We start from the raw sequence: 12,304 nt of genomic DNA, 5'->3' as shown, positions 1-12,304 counted from the left end.
TGCATAGTATTCTATGGTGTATATGTACCACATACCACATTTTGTTTATCCAGTCTACCACTGATTTGGGTTGACTCCATATCCTTGCAATTGTGAATTGTGCTGCAATGAACATATGCATGCATGTATCTTTGTAATAGAATGATTTATATTCCTTTGGATATATACCCAGTGATGGGATTGCTGGGTCAAATGGCATTTCTGGTTCTAGGTCTTTGAGGAATCACCGTACCATCTTCCACAATGGTTGAACTAATTTACATTCCCACCAACAGTGTAAAAGCATTCCTGTTTCTCCACAACCTCGCCAGCATCTGTTGTTTCTTGACTTTTTAATAATGGCCATTCTGGCTGGTGTGAGATGGTATCTCATTGTGGTTTTGATTTGCATTTCTCTAATGATCTGTGATGTTGAGCTTTTTTTCATGTTTGTTGGCTGCATGAATGTCTTCTTTTGAGAAGTGTCTGTTCATGTCCTTTGCCCACTTTTTAATGGTTTTTTTTTTCTTGTAAATTTGTGTTCCTTGTATATTCCAGGTATTAGAACTTTGTCAGATGGATAAATTGCAAATATATTTCTCCTACTCTGTAGGTTGCCTGTTTACTCTGATGTTAGTTTCTTTTGCTGTGCAGAAGCTCTTTAATTAGATCCCGTTTGTCAATTTTTGCTTTTGTCACAATTGCTTTTGGTGATTTCATCATGAAATCTTAGTGTGTACCTAGATTTTCTTCTAGGGTTTTTATAGTTTTTGGTTTTACATTTAAGTCTTTAATCCATCTTGAGTTAATTTTTGTGTAAAGTGTGAGGAAGGGGTCCAGTTTCAATTTTCAGCAAATGGATAGCCAGTTCTCCCAGCCCATTTATTAAAGCCTGGTTGGACATGGTGGTTCACACCTGTAATTCCAGCACTTTGGGGGGCCAAGGTGGGCAGATCACCTGAAGTCAGGAGTTTGAGACCAGCCTGGCCAACATGGTGAAACCTTGTCTCTACTAAAAAGACAAAAAATAGCCAGGCATGGTGGCAGACACCAGTAATCCCAGCTACTTGGGAGACTCAAGCAGGAGAATTGCTTCGGCCTCTGAGGCAAGAGTTGCAGTGTACCAGGATTGAACCACTGCATTCCAGCCTGGGCAACAGAGCAAGACTACCTCACAAAAAAAAAAATAAAATAAAATAAAATAAATAAAATAATAAAATAATAAAATAAAATAAAATGAATTCTTTCTCCATTGCTTTTTCTGGTCAGGTTTGTCAAAGATCAGATGGTTGTAGATGTGCAACCTTACTTCTGAGTTCTCTATTCTGTTCCATTGGTCTGTGTGTCTGCTTTTGTACCAGTTTTGGTTATTGTAGCCTTACAGTATAATTTGAATACTGGTAGGGTGATACTTCCAACTTTGTTCTTTTTACCTAGGATTGTCTTGGCTATACAGGCTCTTTTTTGGTTCCATATGAATTTTAAAATTGTTTTTTTCTAATTCTGTGATGAATGTCAATGGAAGTTTAATGAAAATAGCATTGAATCTATAAATTACTTTGGGCAGTATGGCCATTTTCATAGATATTGATTCTTCTTATCCATTAGCATAGAATATTTTTCATTTGTTTGTGTCCTTCCTCCCTGGCTCCCTTAAGAAGAGTTTTGTAGTTCTCCTTGAAGAGGTCTCTCACATCCCTTGTTAACTCTTTTTATTCTCTTTGTAGCAATTGTGAATGGGAGTTCATTCATGATTTGGCTCTCTGCTTGCCTGCTATTAGTGTATAGGACTGCTTGTGACTTCTGCACATTGATTTTGTATCATGACACTTTGCTGAAGTTGTTTATCAGCTTAAGAAACTTTTGGAGTGAGATGCTGAGGTTTTCTAGATATAGAATCATATCATCTGCAAAAAAAGACATTTGACTTCCTCCTTTCCTATTTGAATACCTTTAATTTCTTTCTTTTGCCTGATTGTCCTGACCAGAACTTCCAGTACTATGTTCAATAGGAGTGGTGAGAGAGGACATTCTTGTCTTGTGCCAGTTTTCAAGGGGATTGCTTCTAGCTTTTGCCCATTCAGTATGATATTGGCTGTGGGTTGGTCATAGATGGCTCTTATTATTTTGAGGTATGTTGCTTCAATACCTAGTTTGTTAGGCGTTTTTAACACGAAGGGATGTTGAGTTTCATCAAAGACCTTTTCTGCATCTATTGAGATAATCATGTGCTTTTTGTCTTTGGTTCTGTTTATGTGATGAATAACATTTATTGATTTACATATGTTGAACCAGCTTAGCATCCTGGGAATGAAGCCAACTTGATAGTGGTATATACACTTTTTGATGTGCAGCTGGATTTGGTTTGCCAGTGAGAATTTTTGCATTGATGTTCATCAGGAGTATTGGCCTCAAGTTTTCTCTTTTGTTGTTGTATCTCTGCTTGGTTTTGGTATCAGGATGCCGGCCTCATAGTTAGGGAGGAGTCCCTCCTTTTCAGTTGTTTGAAATAGTTTCAGAAGAAATGGTATCAGCTCCTCTTTGTATTTCTGGTAGAATTCAGCTGTAAATCCATCTAGTCCTGGGCTTTTTTTGGCTGGTAGGCTATCTATTGCTGCCTCCATTTCAGAAGCTGTCATTGGTCTATTCAGGGATTTAACTTCTTCCTGGTTCAGTCTTGGGGGGATGTATGTGTCCAGGAATCGATTAATTTCTTCTGGATTTTCCAGTTTATTTTTGCATAGACCTGTTTAAAGTATTCTCTGATGGTTGTTTGTATTTCTGTGCAGTCAGTGGTGATATCCCCTTGATCATTTTTGTCTATTTGATTCTTCTTTTCTTATTAGTCTAGCTAGCAGTCTTTTTTATTACTTTTTTTCAAAAAACCAGCTCTTGGATTCATTGATATTTGAAAGGTTTTCTGTGCCTCTATCTCTTTCAGTTCTGCTCTGATCTTGATTATTTCTTGTCTTCTGTTAGCTTTGGGGTTTGCTTGCTCTTGGTTCTCTAGTTCTTATGCAATTTGAGATCTTTCTAGCTTTTTAATGTGGGCATTTTAGTGCTGTCAAATTTCCACTTAACACCACTTTAGCTGCATCGCAGAGTTTCTGGTACCCTGTTTGTTTTCACTGGTTTCAAAGAACTTCTTATTTCTCTCTTAATTTCATGATTTACCCAGGGTCACTTTCATCAATTTCCATGTATTTGTATAATTTTGAGTGAGTTTCTTACTCTTGAGTTCCAATTTGATTGTGCTGTGGCCTGAGAAACTGTTATGATTTTAGCTCTTTAGCATTTGCTGAGGACTGATTTACTTCTGAGCTTGGTCCAGAAGTGAGTTCAAGTCCTGAATATCTTTATTAATTTCCTGTCTCAATGATCTAATATTGACAGGGGGGTGTCAAAATATCTCACTATTATTGTGTGGGAGTATAAGTCTCTTTGTAGGTCACTAAGAACTTGTTTTATGAATCTGGGTGCTCCTGTATTGGATGCATATATATTTAGGATACTTAGCTCTTCTTGTTGAATGGATCTCTTTACCAATATGTAATGCCCTTCCTTGTCTTTTTTGATCTTTGTTGATTTAAAGTCTGCCAAGACCAGCTCAGTCAAGGAAACCATAACCCAGCAGTGCTAGAGGAATTAAAGACATGCACACAGAAATATAGAGGTGTAGAGTGGAAAATCAGGGGTCTCACAGCCTTCAGAGCCGAGAGCCTTGAACATAGATTTACCCACATATTTATTGACAGCAAGCCAGTGATAAGCATTGTTTCTATAGATTAACTAAAAGTATAACTAAAAGTATTCCTTACGGGAAACAAAGGGATGGGTCGAAATAAAGGGATGGGTTTGGCTAGTTATCTGCAGCAGGAGCATGTCCTTAAGGCACAGATTGCTCATGCTTTTGTTTGTGGTTTAAGAATGCCTTTAAGCAGTTTTCCTCCCTGGGTGGGCCAGGTGTTCCTTGCCCTCATTTTGGCAAACCCACAACCTTCCAGTGTGGGCATCATGGCCACCATGAACATGTCACAATGCTGCAGAGATTTTGTTTATGGCCAGTTTGGGGGCCAGTTTATGGCCAGATTTGGGAGGCCTATTCCCAACAAAAGTCTATTTTGTCAGAAACTAGGATTACAACCCCTGCTTTTTCTGTTTTAAATTTGTTTGGTAAAATTTCCTTCATCCTTTTATTTTGCTCTCATGTGTGTCCTTGCACGTGAGATAAGTCTCTTGAATACAGCACACCAATGGATTTTGACTCTTTATCCAGCTTGCCACTCTGTGTCTTTTAATTGGGGCATTTAGCCCATTTACATTTAAGGTTAATATTGTTATGTGTGAATTTGATCCTGACATCATGATGCTAGTTGGTTATTTTGCAGACTTGTTTGTGTATTTGCTTCATAGTGTCACTGATCTGTACATTTCAGTGTGTTTTTTGTAGTGGCTGGTAATGGTTTTTCTTTTCCACATTTAGTGCTTACTTCAGGAGCTCTTGCAAGGCCTGGAGATAACAAATTCCCTTAGCATTTGCTTGTCTGAAAAATATTTTATTTCTTCTTCACTTGTGAAGCTTAGTTTGGCAGATATGAAATTATAGGTTAAAAGTTCTTTTAAGAATGTTGAAAATTGGCTCCCAATCTCTTCTGGCTTGTAGGGATTCTGCTGAAAGGTCTGCATGTCTTTTAACTGGTATATTAAGTATGATTAATCATAGTAGTATCATTGTGTACTTGGAGTTAATTCTATGTTTTTATTTTGTGCCTTTTTACTTATTATTCTTATTCATTTCCTGTTTTTCTTATTCATCTCCTGATCACATTTATTTTATTCCTCTATTTTGTCCTCTCATTGTTTGAAAGTTAGATAATCTATTTTTCTGTTTAACATGTATTCTCAACTTTTACAAAAATCAAATCCACTTCTCCTAAATTTAAGATTCTTAGAATGCTTTACCCCAATCACTCTCCACCTTAAATCCTATTGTTATCCAGTAGTTTAATGTTTTATTACTTACTTATTCTTAGCTTTATTCATTATTAATGTCGTTTAAACAGTTAATGCTTATTTTATAAATTTCCATGTTTGTCAATATTTTTGCTTCACAATTCTTCATTTTGGGTTTAATTTTCTCCTTCCTAACAGAGGAAAATTATGCATTTTTGTAAATTTATCACATGAAGTAAACTCTGTAGAATCATTTCCGGTGAGGATATATTAGTGGTAAACTACTTCCATTTGTGTTTATCTGAAAATGTGTTTATTTTGACTTTGCACTTAAAGTGTAGAGTTTTAGGCTATGGTTATTTATCTCAACACATAGAAAATCTTTTGCAGTCTTAATTTCTAACACTGCTGTTGAAAAAGTTGGCTGATTAACAAATTTTAATTCTTTCTTAGGTAATCCATCTTTCTCTGATTGCATTTAGGATTTGTCAGTATTTCTCAGTTTTACAATATACATCAAGATGAGGATATCTTTCTATGACTTTTGCTTGGAAAGTTTTCTTTTATTTTCTGAGAATTAATCTATTTTATATACTCTGAACCAAGTCTTTACCATGATTTAAAATATTTCCTCTTTCCCATTCTCACTTTATTCTATCTCTGAAATCCCTATTAAGCAAACATTGTGCCTTCTTAGTCTATCCTTGATGTCATGTATCTTTTATTTTCCATTTCTTTCTGATAGACATGTTCTGGGAAATTTGCTGAGATCAGTTTTTTAAATTCTAATTGTCTCTTTATCTGAGTTTAATATGTAGTTTAGCCCACTCAGTGGGTTATTTTATATTTTAATATCATTTATTTATGCAATTGCTTAACAATATATATTTTAGTAGAACTTATGTAAGCACTGTACTTTATTTGATAAAGTTGTTTTCCATAGCTAACAATTCTGATATCACCATATATTGAAAGATTAAAGATGGTGGATTGTGGGAGCCAGGTTTCTTATTGTTGAAGAAGGAGGTTACTTGTAAACAAAGGGAGGTGGCTAGAATGATCTATATGGTAATGGACTAGAGTTGTAGGCATCAGTATGAACTCATGCGTAAATTAATATAGATACAGATGTTACATATGTAAATATCTATATGTGTGTTATATACATGGGTAAGTGTGGATACTTATGTTTCTTTTCTGTCAGCTGAAAGAACAAGAAACAATAATAACCATGCAGCAATGAGCATACCTAGTGCCAAGATCTTGGTTTCTAATACCATTTGCAATAGAAAGAAGCATGGCCCCTTGGAGAAATGATTGATTTTAGAACTAGAGCAGAAAATGTACAAGATAAGCCTGGAGTATCTTGCAATGCCAAAAAGTAAAAATATGCTAAGAAAAATTAAAAGAAAAACTACATGATGAAGGCATGAGAAAGACACAGAAGCCAGCTGAAAAAGCTTTCGACTGCCTAAGCTAGAACAATTTCAGCAACAAAATTAATAAAGCAGTACTGGTTCGTAATCTATAGTATAAATTAAATATCCATGTATTGTTGCTGATATGAATAAATGATTAAATAAATGGAGAATAGGCATATTTTTCCATGCAGATGAACTCAACGTTTTTTTAGATTCTCTGTCCTTAGGGAAGTGGAATATACCTTTCCACTCCTTAATGCAGTCTGTACATACAGATGTGCTTCAGGGAGTACAGTATGAAAAGGGTAAAAAAAAAAAAGAATAAAGTTGTAGATATCTGACAAATATTACTTCAGCCCAGTGATTAAGGTCAATGTTAATACTAATAAGTGATGTTGATAATATGTGCCCCTGGTATGATGTGATGAAAATGTACTTTACCTCTGTAGTGTTCTCCCCAGAAACATGAGCCCAGTCTAATCATGAGACAAACATCCAACAAATCTTAGGGACATTCTATAAAATACCTGACCAGTATATCTAAAAAACTGTCAAGGTCATGAAAACCAAGGAAAGTCTGAGAAACTGTCACAGCCAAGAGGAGCTTAAGGAGATATGACAACTAAATGTAATGTGGTATCTTGGGTGGGATCCTGGAACACAAAAAGACATTAGGTAAAAACAGAGAATCTGAACAAGTATCAACTTTACTTAATAATGCTAATAGTAATAATATATAAAGATTGGTTCATTAATTATAACAAATTGTTAATAACAAAGGAAACTGTGTGTGGGTTTAAACTCTCTGTACTATAGTTACAATTTTTCTGTAAATCTGATGTTGTTTTTAAATAAAAACACTATTTATAAAATACATATTTTATAGCTTCCATTGCATTGTGTCATTATCTAATGGGTTTAGGAATCTAACACTGCCATTTGTATGTGTATGTTTACCTGTTAATTCTTGTTCATAGTAGATTGCTTTTGGGGGAGCTTTACATTTTTTATTATGAATTCATTTTCACTAAGACTTTATATCAGGTTCTTTTTTATAGCCTGTATTGAAATAGTGTCACTCCAGAATGGTTTTTACATTGCTTCTTCTAGGTACCTCAGAGAAATCACTCACGATTTTTGTGTCAATCTCTCAGATCATGCCAAATCCGTAAAAGATTAAGGGTCATTATTGTGAATTCAAAGGGAGGCTTCTTTCTTACCAGAGACTTAGGTGAGAAAAGTCACAAGTCTAGTCCAGCATTGAGCCATGCTGAATCCTGCATGCTGCACTCTGCCCTGTGGTGGCTGATTGATATGTATAAGGGAGTGGGCTCCCTAAGGTTATGAGACCAGCTTCCTTGTTGGGAGATTTTTTTGACCCATCTCTTTACTTAAGATGTAGTAGCTCTGATGGCCTGAGATGTGTGTAGCTAGGGAGAGGACTCAGTTCCAATGCTCTGCCTCACAGTACCTCATCTTGAGTCTCCAAGCCCTCCAGTTACCAAGCCTGATGCCTGTTTCACTCAATCCCCAGTCATTCATATCTTGGCCTCCTAGGTTCACATGTTAAACCTCTATGCACTTTCCTCTTCATTTTTGGCCCCTCACAACTTATCCTGTTTATTAATTCAACTATGTAGTTAAAAGGAAGTGTGTTACCTCTAAGTCAGAATCACTTGGTATTTGAACCCAGAGATTTAGAATTACCTAGTCTGAAACATGGATGTGTGTCTTGCTCAAGCCACATAGCCAGTAAGTGGTTGAGTCAGGACTCTAAAGGGGTTTTCTTACTTTCTGCCATACAAATTATTTCTCCACATCCAAGTCATAGATGAAACATGTATAATAGTGGTCCAAAGGCTCTTCAAAATTTCACTAAAAGAAAACCTACACACATCCATCAGTCAAAACTTTTGGTAAAGCTTTTCGTTCAGCTCATATTTTTCCATCTTGTTCACAAGAATATGGTAAATAGTATAGCGGGTTCAACAAGGACCCCCCCAAAAAAATTCATTTCCATCCAAAACCTCTGAATGTGACCTTATTTGGAAATAGGGTATTTGCAGATGTAATTATGTTAAAATAAAGTCATACTGAATTAGGATTGACACAAAATCCAATTACTGGTGTCCTTATAAGACGACGACACAGCAATAAAAGGAGATTTTACAGATGGTCTCCGACTTACAATGGTTCAACTTAACGAGTTTTCAACTTTACAGTGATGCAAAAGCAATACACATTCAGTGGAAACTGTAGTACCCATACAACCACTCTGTTTTTCACTTTCAGAACAGTATTCAATAAATTACATGAAACATTCAATACTTTATTATAATACAGGTTTTTGACAGATTACCCAACTGTAGGCTACTGTAAGTACTCTCAGCACATTTAAGGTAGGCAAGACTAAGCTATGATATTCAGTAGGTTAAGTATATAAAAGGCATTTTTACTGACAATATTTTCCATTTGTAATGGGATTATTTTAAAGTAATTTCATTGTAAGTCAAAGATTATCTGTACATAAAGATAGAAGCAAAGACTGGAATTATTCTGCCATGGTCAACGAATACCAGGAGGCATCAGGAGCGGGAAGAGGTAAGGAAGTATTCTTTCTTAGAGCCATCAGAGTGAGTGTAGTCCTGCCAACACCTTGATTTCAGACTTCTACCCTCTAGAACTTTGGAAAGAGTTGTTGTTTTAAGCCACTACGTTTCTGGAAATTTGTTATAACCATCATAGAAAACTAACACAAATGGATTTGCTAAATGCCTCACTAAATCAAGGTGCAAAGTTTCTTAGTAATTCTCCTGAAGGCTCTTTGGAATACATCTGATCCCCATGTTTTAGAGCCTTTCTCACTCTCTTTCATTTCTTGCCAGTTACTGACCATTGCTGTTTACCTCTGTAAGTCCTTTTATTGTACTAGGATACAATTTATCAGTCCATCTCAAGGAAGGGCATTACTGCTCTTGAGACCATATATCTGGGTGTCATTCATGTCGCCTTTTTCTCCCTCACTTCACAAACTTCATCAAAAGCAAGTCCTGCCTTACTTTCCTATCTCTTATTTCTGTAGCCCCAGTGCCCTTCCCTATCCAGGCCACATCATTTCTGCAAGAGAGTTCTACCTCCTAGTATTCCAGTTTTCCTTATTCATCCTTTCATTCCATCCATCCATCCATCCATCCATCCATCCATCCATCCGTCCAACAAACATTTACTAAATATCTGCTGTTAGAAGAGCACTCTGCAAGGTGCTCTGGATGCAAAAATGAATTAAAAAGAGACCAGGTCCCTGACCTGATAAGAGTTTATAACATAGTGTGGGTAAAAACATTAATCAAATAAGCTCACAGACTAATGTGGAATTGTCTTAGTAACAAGAACTCTGAAGAAGAGTCATGAGTGTTGTGAGTGGGACACTTTGAAGAGGGTCTTTCTTCTCTCTCCTTAGATTAGAAGTCAGAGAAAATATCTGTGAGGACTAAAAGGAAAGTTAAAAATAGATGGTTGAATTTATGTGAGTTATCTACAGTTACAATAGCACCAATGTGTTCTTATACTTACATTATATTCTATAATAAGCATAGCTTTACAATTATAAAAAAATGCAATAAATGAGATATTTATAATAACTTTGGATACACTACTTTACCTCATTTGGGATGCACTGAGACGACCACAGAACTCTGGCTTACCTATTATCCCAGTTGCAACACTACATTTTAATTTTCTGTTTATATGTTGGTCTAAAAGCCTCTAGAAAACAGAAGTATGCCCTATTAACTTCTATGTTTCAAACACCAAACCCCAGTAAGCCACTGGTAGACTCTAAATAAATGTTTTTGAATGTATAGATGGATGGATGAAAATTAACAGTGAGACTACTGGACTTCTTTTTAAATAGCTGCTTATTGCATGCAAATGTCCAGAAAATGACAGAGGAAAAAAAATTGAAAAAAATTGGACTTCTATCAAAGATATGCTTTCAAGTATAGGGTGCATTTAAATCTTCAACATTGTTTAATTTCATTCATGGATGAGCAAGACAACTAGAAATTTCAGCCCTCACTTACTGCCACTGCAAAGTTACCTGGTTATCCATTTATCCAAATGATTATTTAGTGTGAAACCCTCTATGTGATTTCCAAACAATGTCATCATTTTCTGAACAATGACAAGTCAATGAGCCAAATTAAGTGCCTTTTCTCATCATACACTAATTAGAATTCTTCCTAGTAGGTAAAGTTCCTTAACACAACTTTAAAATATTACTCTATAATTCAAGGTCAAGTTTGCACTGAATAAATTAGCTTAATTTAAGTGTCACATTGATCAGGGATATTGAACGGATGTGCATATGCTTCTAGTGCTTGGAGTGCCCATGGAATCACTGAGTAATCTTTGGACATTAGCATTAAAAAACCTTTTCAGAGGAAGAACAATGTGGCTTGCCTTTCCTTGAGTTACAGAGCAAACTTCTCATCAATAGAAATCCAAAGAATGTATTTTTTTCGTAACCATCAGTGATATTTTGAAGCATGAAGAATAAAGTACTTCTTACTGAAAATATGGTAAAGAAGAAGAAAGTTCAGACATTCTAGAGAGTGGGGAATTACTTAGCATTGAAAGGGACTCTGAAATATTGCAGGCCTAGAAATTGGTTGCACAGACCTCAATTTTAATCAGAAATGCAGTGGATATTCCTCCTTAGACATTATATTGTTTGAATAATTCTCTTATTTTTTAGTAGTTTATACTTAACATGGAGTGCTCAACTCCTTTAGATGATAAGAAAATATATGTAAGTCTCACATACCCATAATTCTTACCTTCGTTTAAGACTATTAAGTTAATTTGTAATTTTAAGGACATCTAATCTCTGGAGAAAGCAAAGTCAGAAAATAAATGAGGGTACATTTGGCTTTGTCCTTTACTGAGGTTGGGAAATGTTGCCTCTGCCTCCGTAACTAGGTCTATTACTCCCTTCAAACTTGCATCTACAAAAGGTAATAATCTTTTACTCTAAGCAAAAATAAAGTAGGCCAGCCTTCCCTTTGGGCATATGAGCTCTGCCACTTATAGTCAGTTGCCTTCATGATGGATAGAAGTGTCTTCTTGTGAGCCATCTCCACCCCATTGTTAGTGTCATATGGAAGCATGGCTTTTTAGAAGTGGCATGACTTATTGTTTATGTCTGTTGTAGAAAAAGTATGTGTTAAACATTTGCATAACCACCAACACCTATAAATATTTATAACTTTGTGAGTTCGTCCATTTAGCCTTGTTGCTCAGGTTTTTAGTTTACTTTCTTAAAGTTGCCAACCAAGTACCCAGGGAAAGGCCCAGGGAATTACAAGCACATTAACTCTTTGCCAGCTCTCTACAAAGCAGATACCATGTCCTAAAGTCAAGATTGGTTCCAGAAACTCAAAGGCAAAGAAAGAAGTATTTCTAGTGTCTTATGATTCAGGGTGGGTAAGAGTTATGGACTTGTGAGAAGAATTAAGCTCCTCTAATGTAAAATCAGCCTAAGTTATTTTACTGAACTAAGAATGTGCTTGCCTAGACCAAATAGTCTAATGGTCAATGTTTTAAATAATTTCAAGATTTATTTGCTCCATGCCAAAAGGTACTCTTAGAGTAGAAGAAAGGGGGATTCACGTAAAGGTATATTCCAAAATTATCTAGGATGGCTTGGCTTCTCATTTCATGCAGACAATTTGCTCAGGCAGATGTAAGAGCAGAAACAGCGTCCACAAAGTAGAGCACACATAGCTTGGTAAAACTTTCAAGTGATGGTGGGATAAGGACTGGATTGAGATATTTGAATAAAGTTGGCCTCTAGAATATTTAATTATCTCCCAAATATGAGCCCTTGCAGTATCAGTTGAGCTGCCCTGAACCTTACTTGACATGAAAAGCAGTCAAGACAAGAACATTAT

The sequence above is a fragment of the Macaca nemestrina genome, chromosome 12 (genome assembly GCF_043159975.1).
Source record: "Macaca nemestrina isolate mMacNem1 chromosome 12, mMacNem.hap1, whole genome shotgun sequence".
In the NCBI taxonomy this organism is placed as follows: domain Eukaryota; kingdom Metazoa; phylum Chordata; class Mammalia; order Primates; family Cercopithecidae; genus Macaca; species Macaca nemestrina.
Note: the sequence above shows the minus strand (reverse complement) of the source record.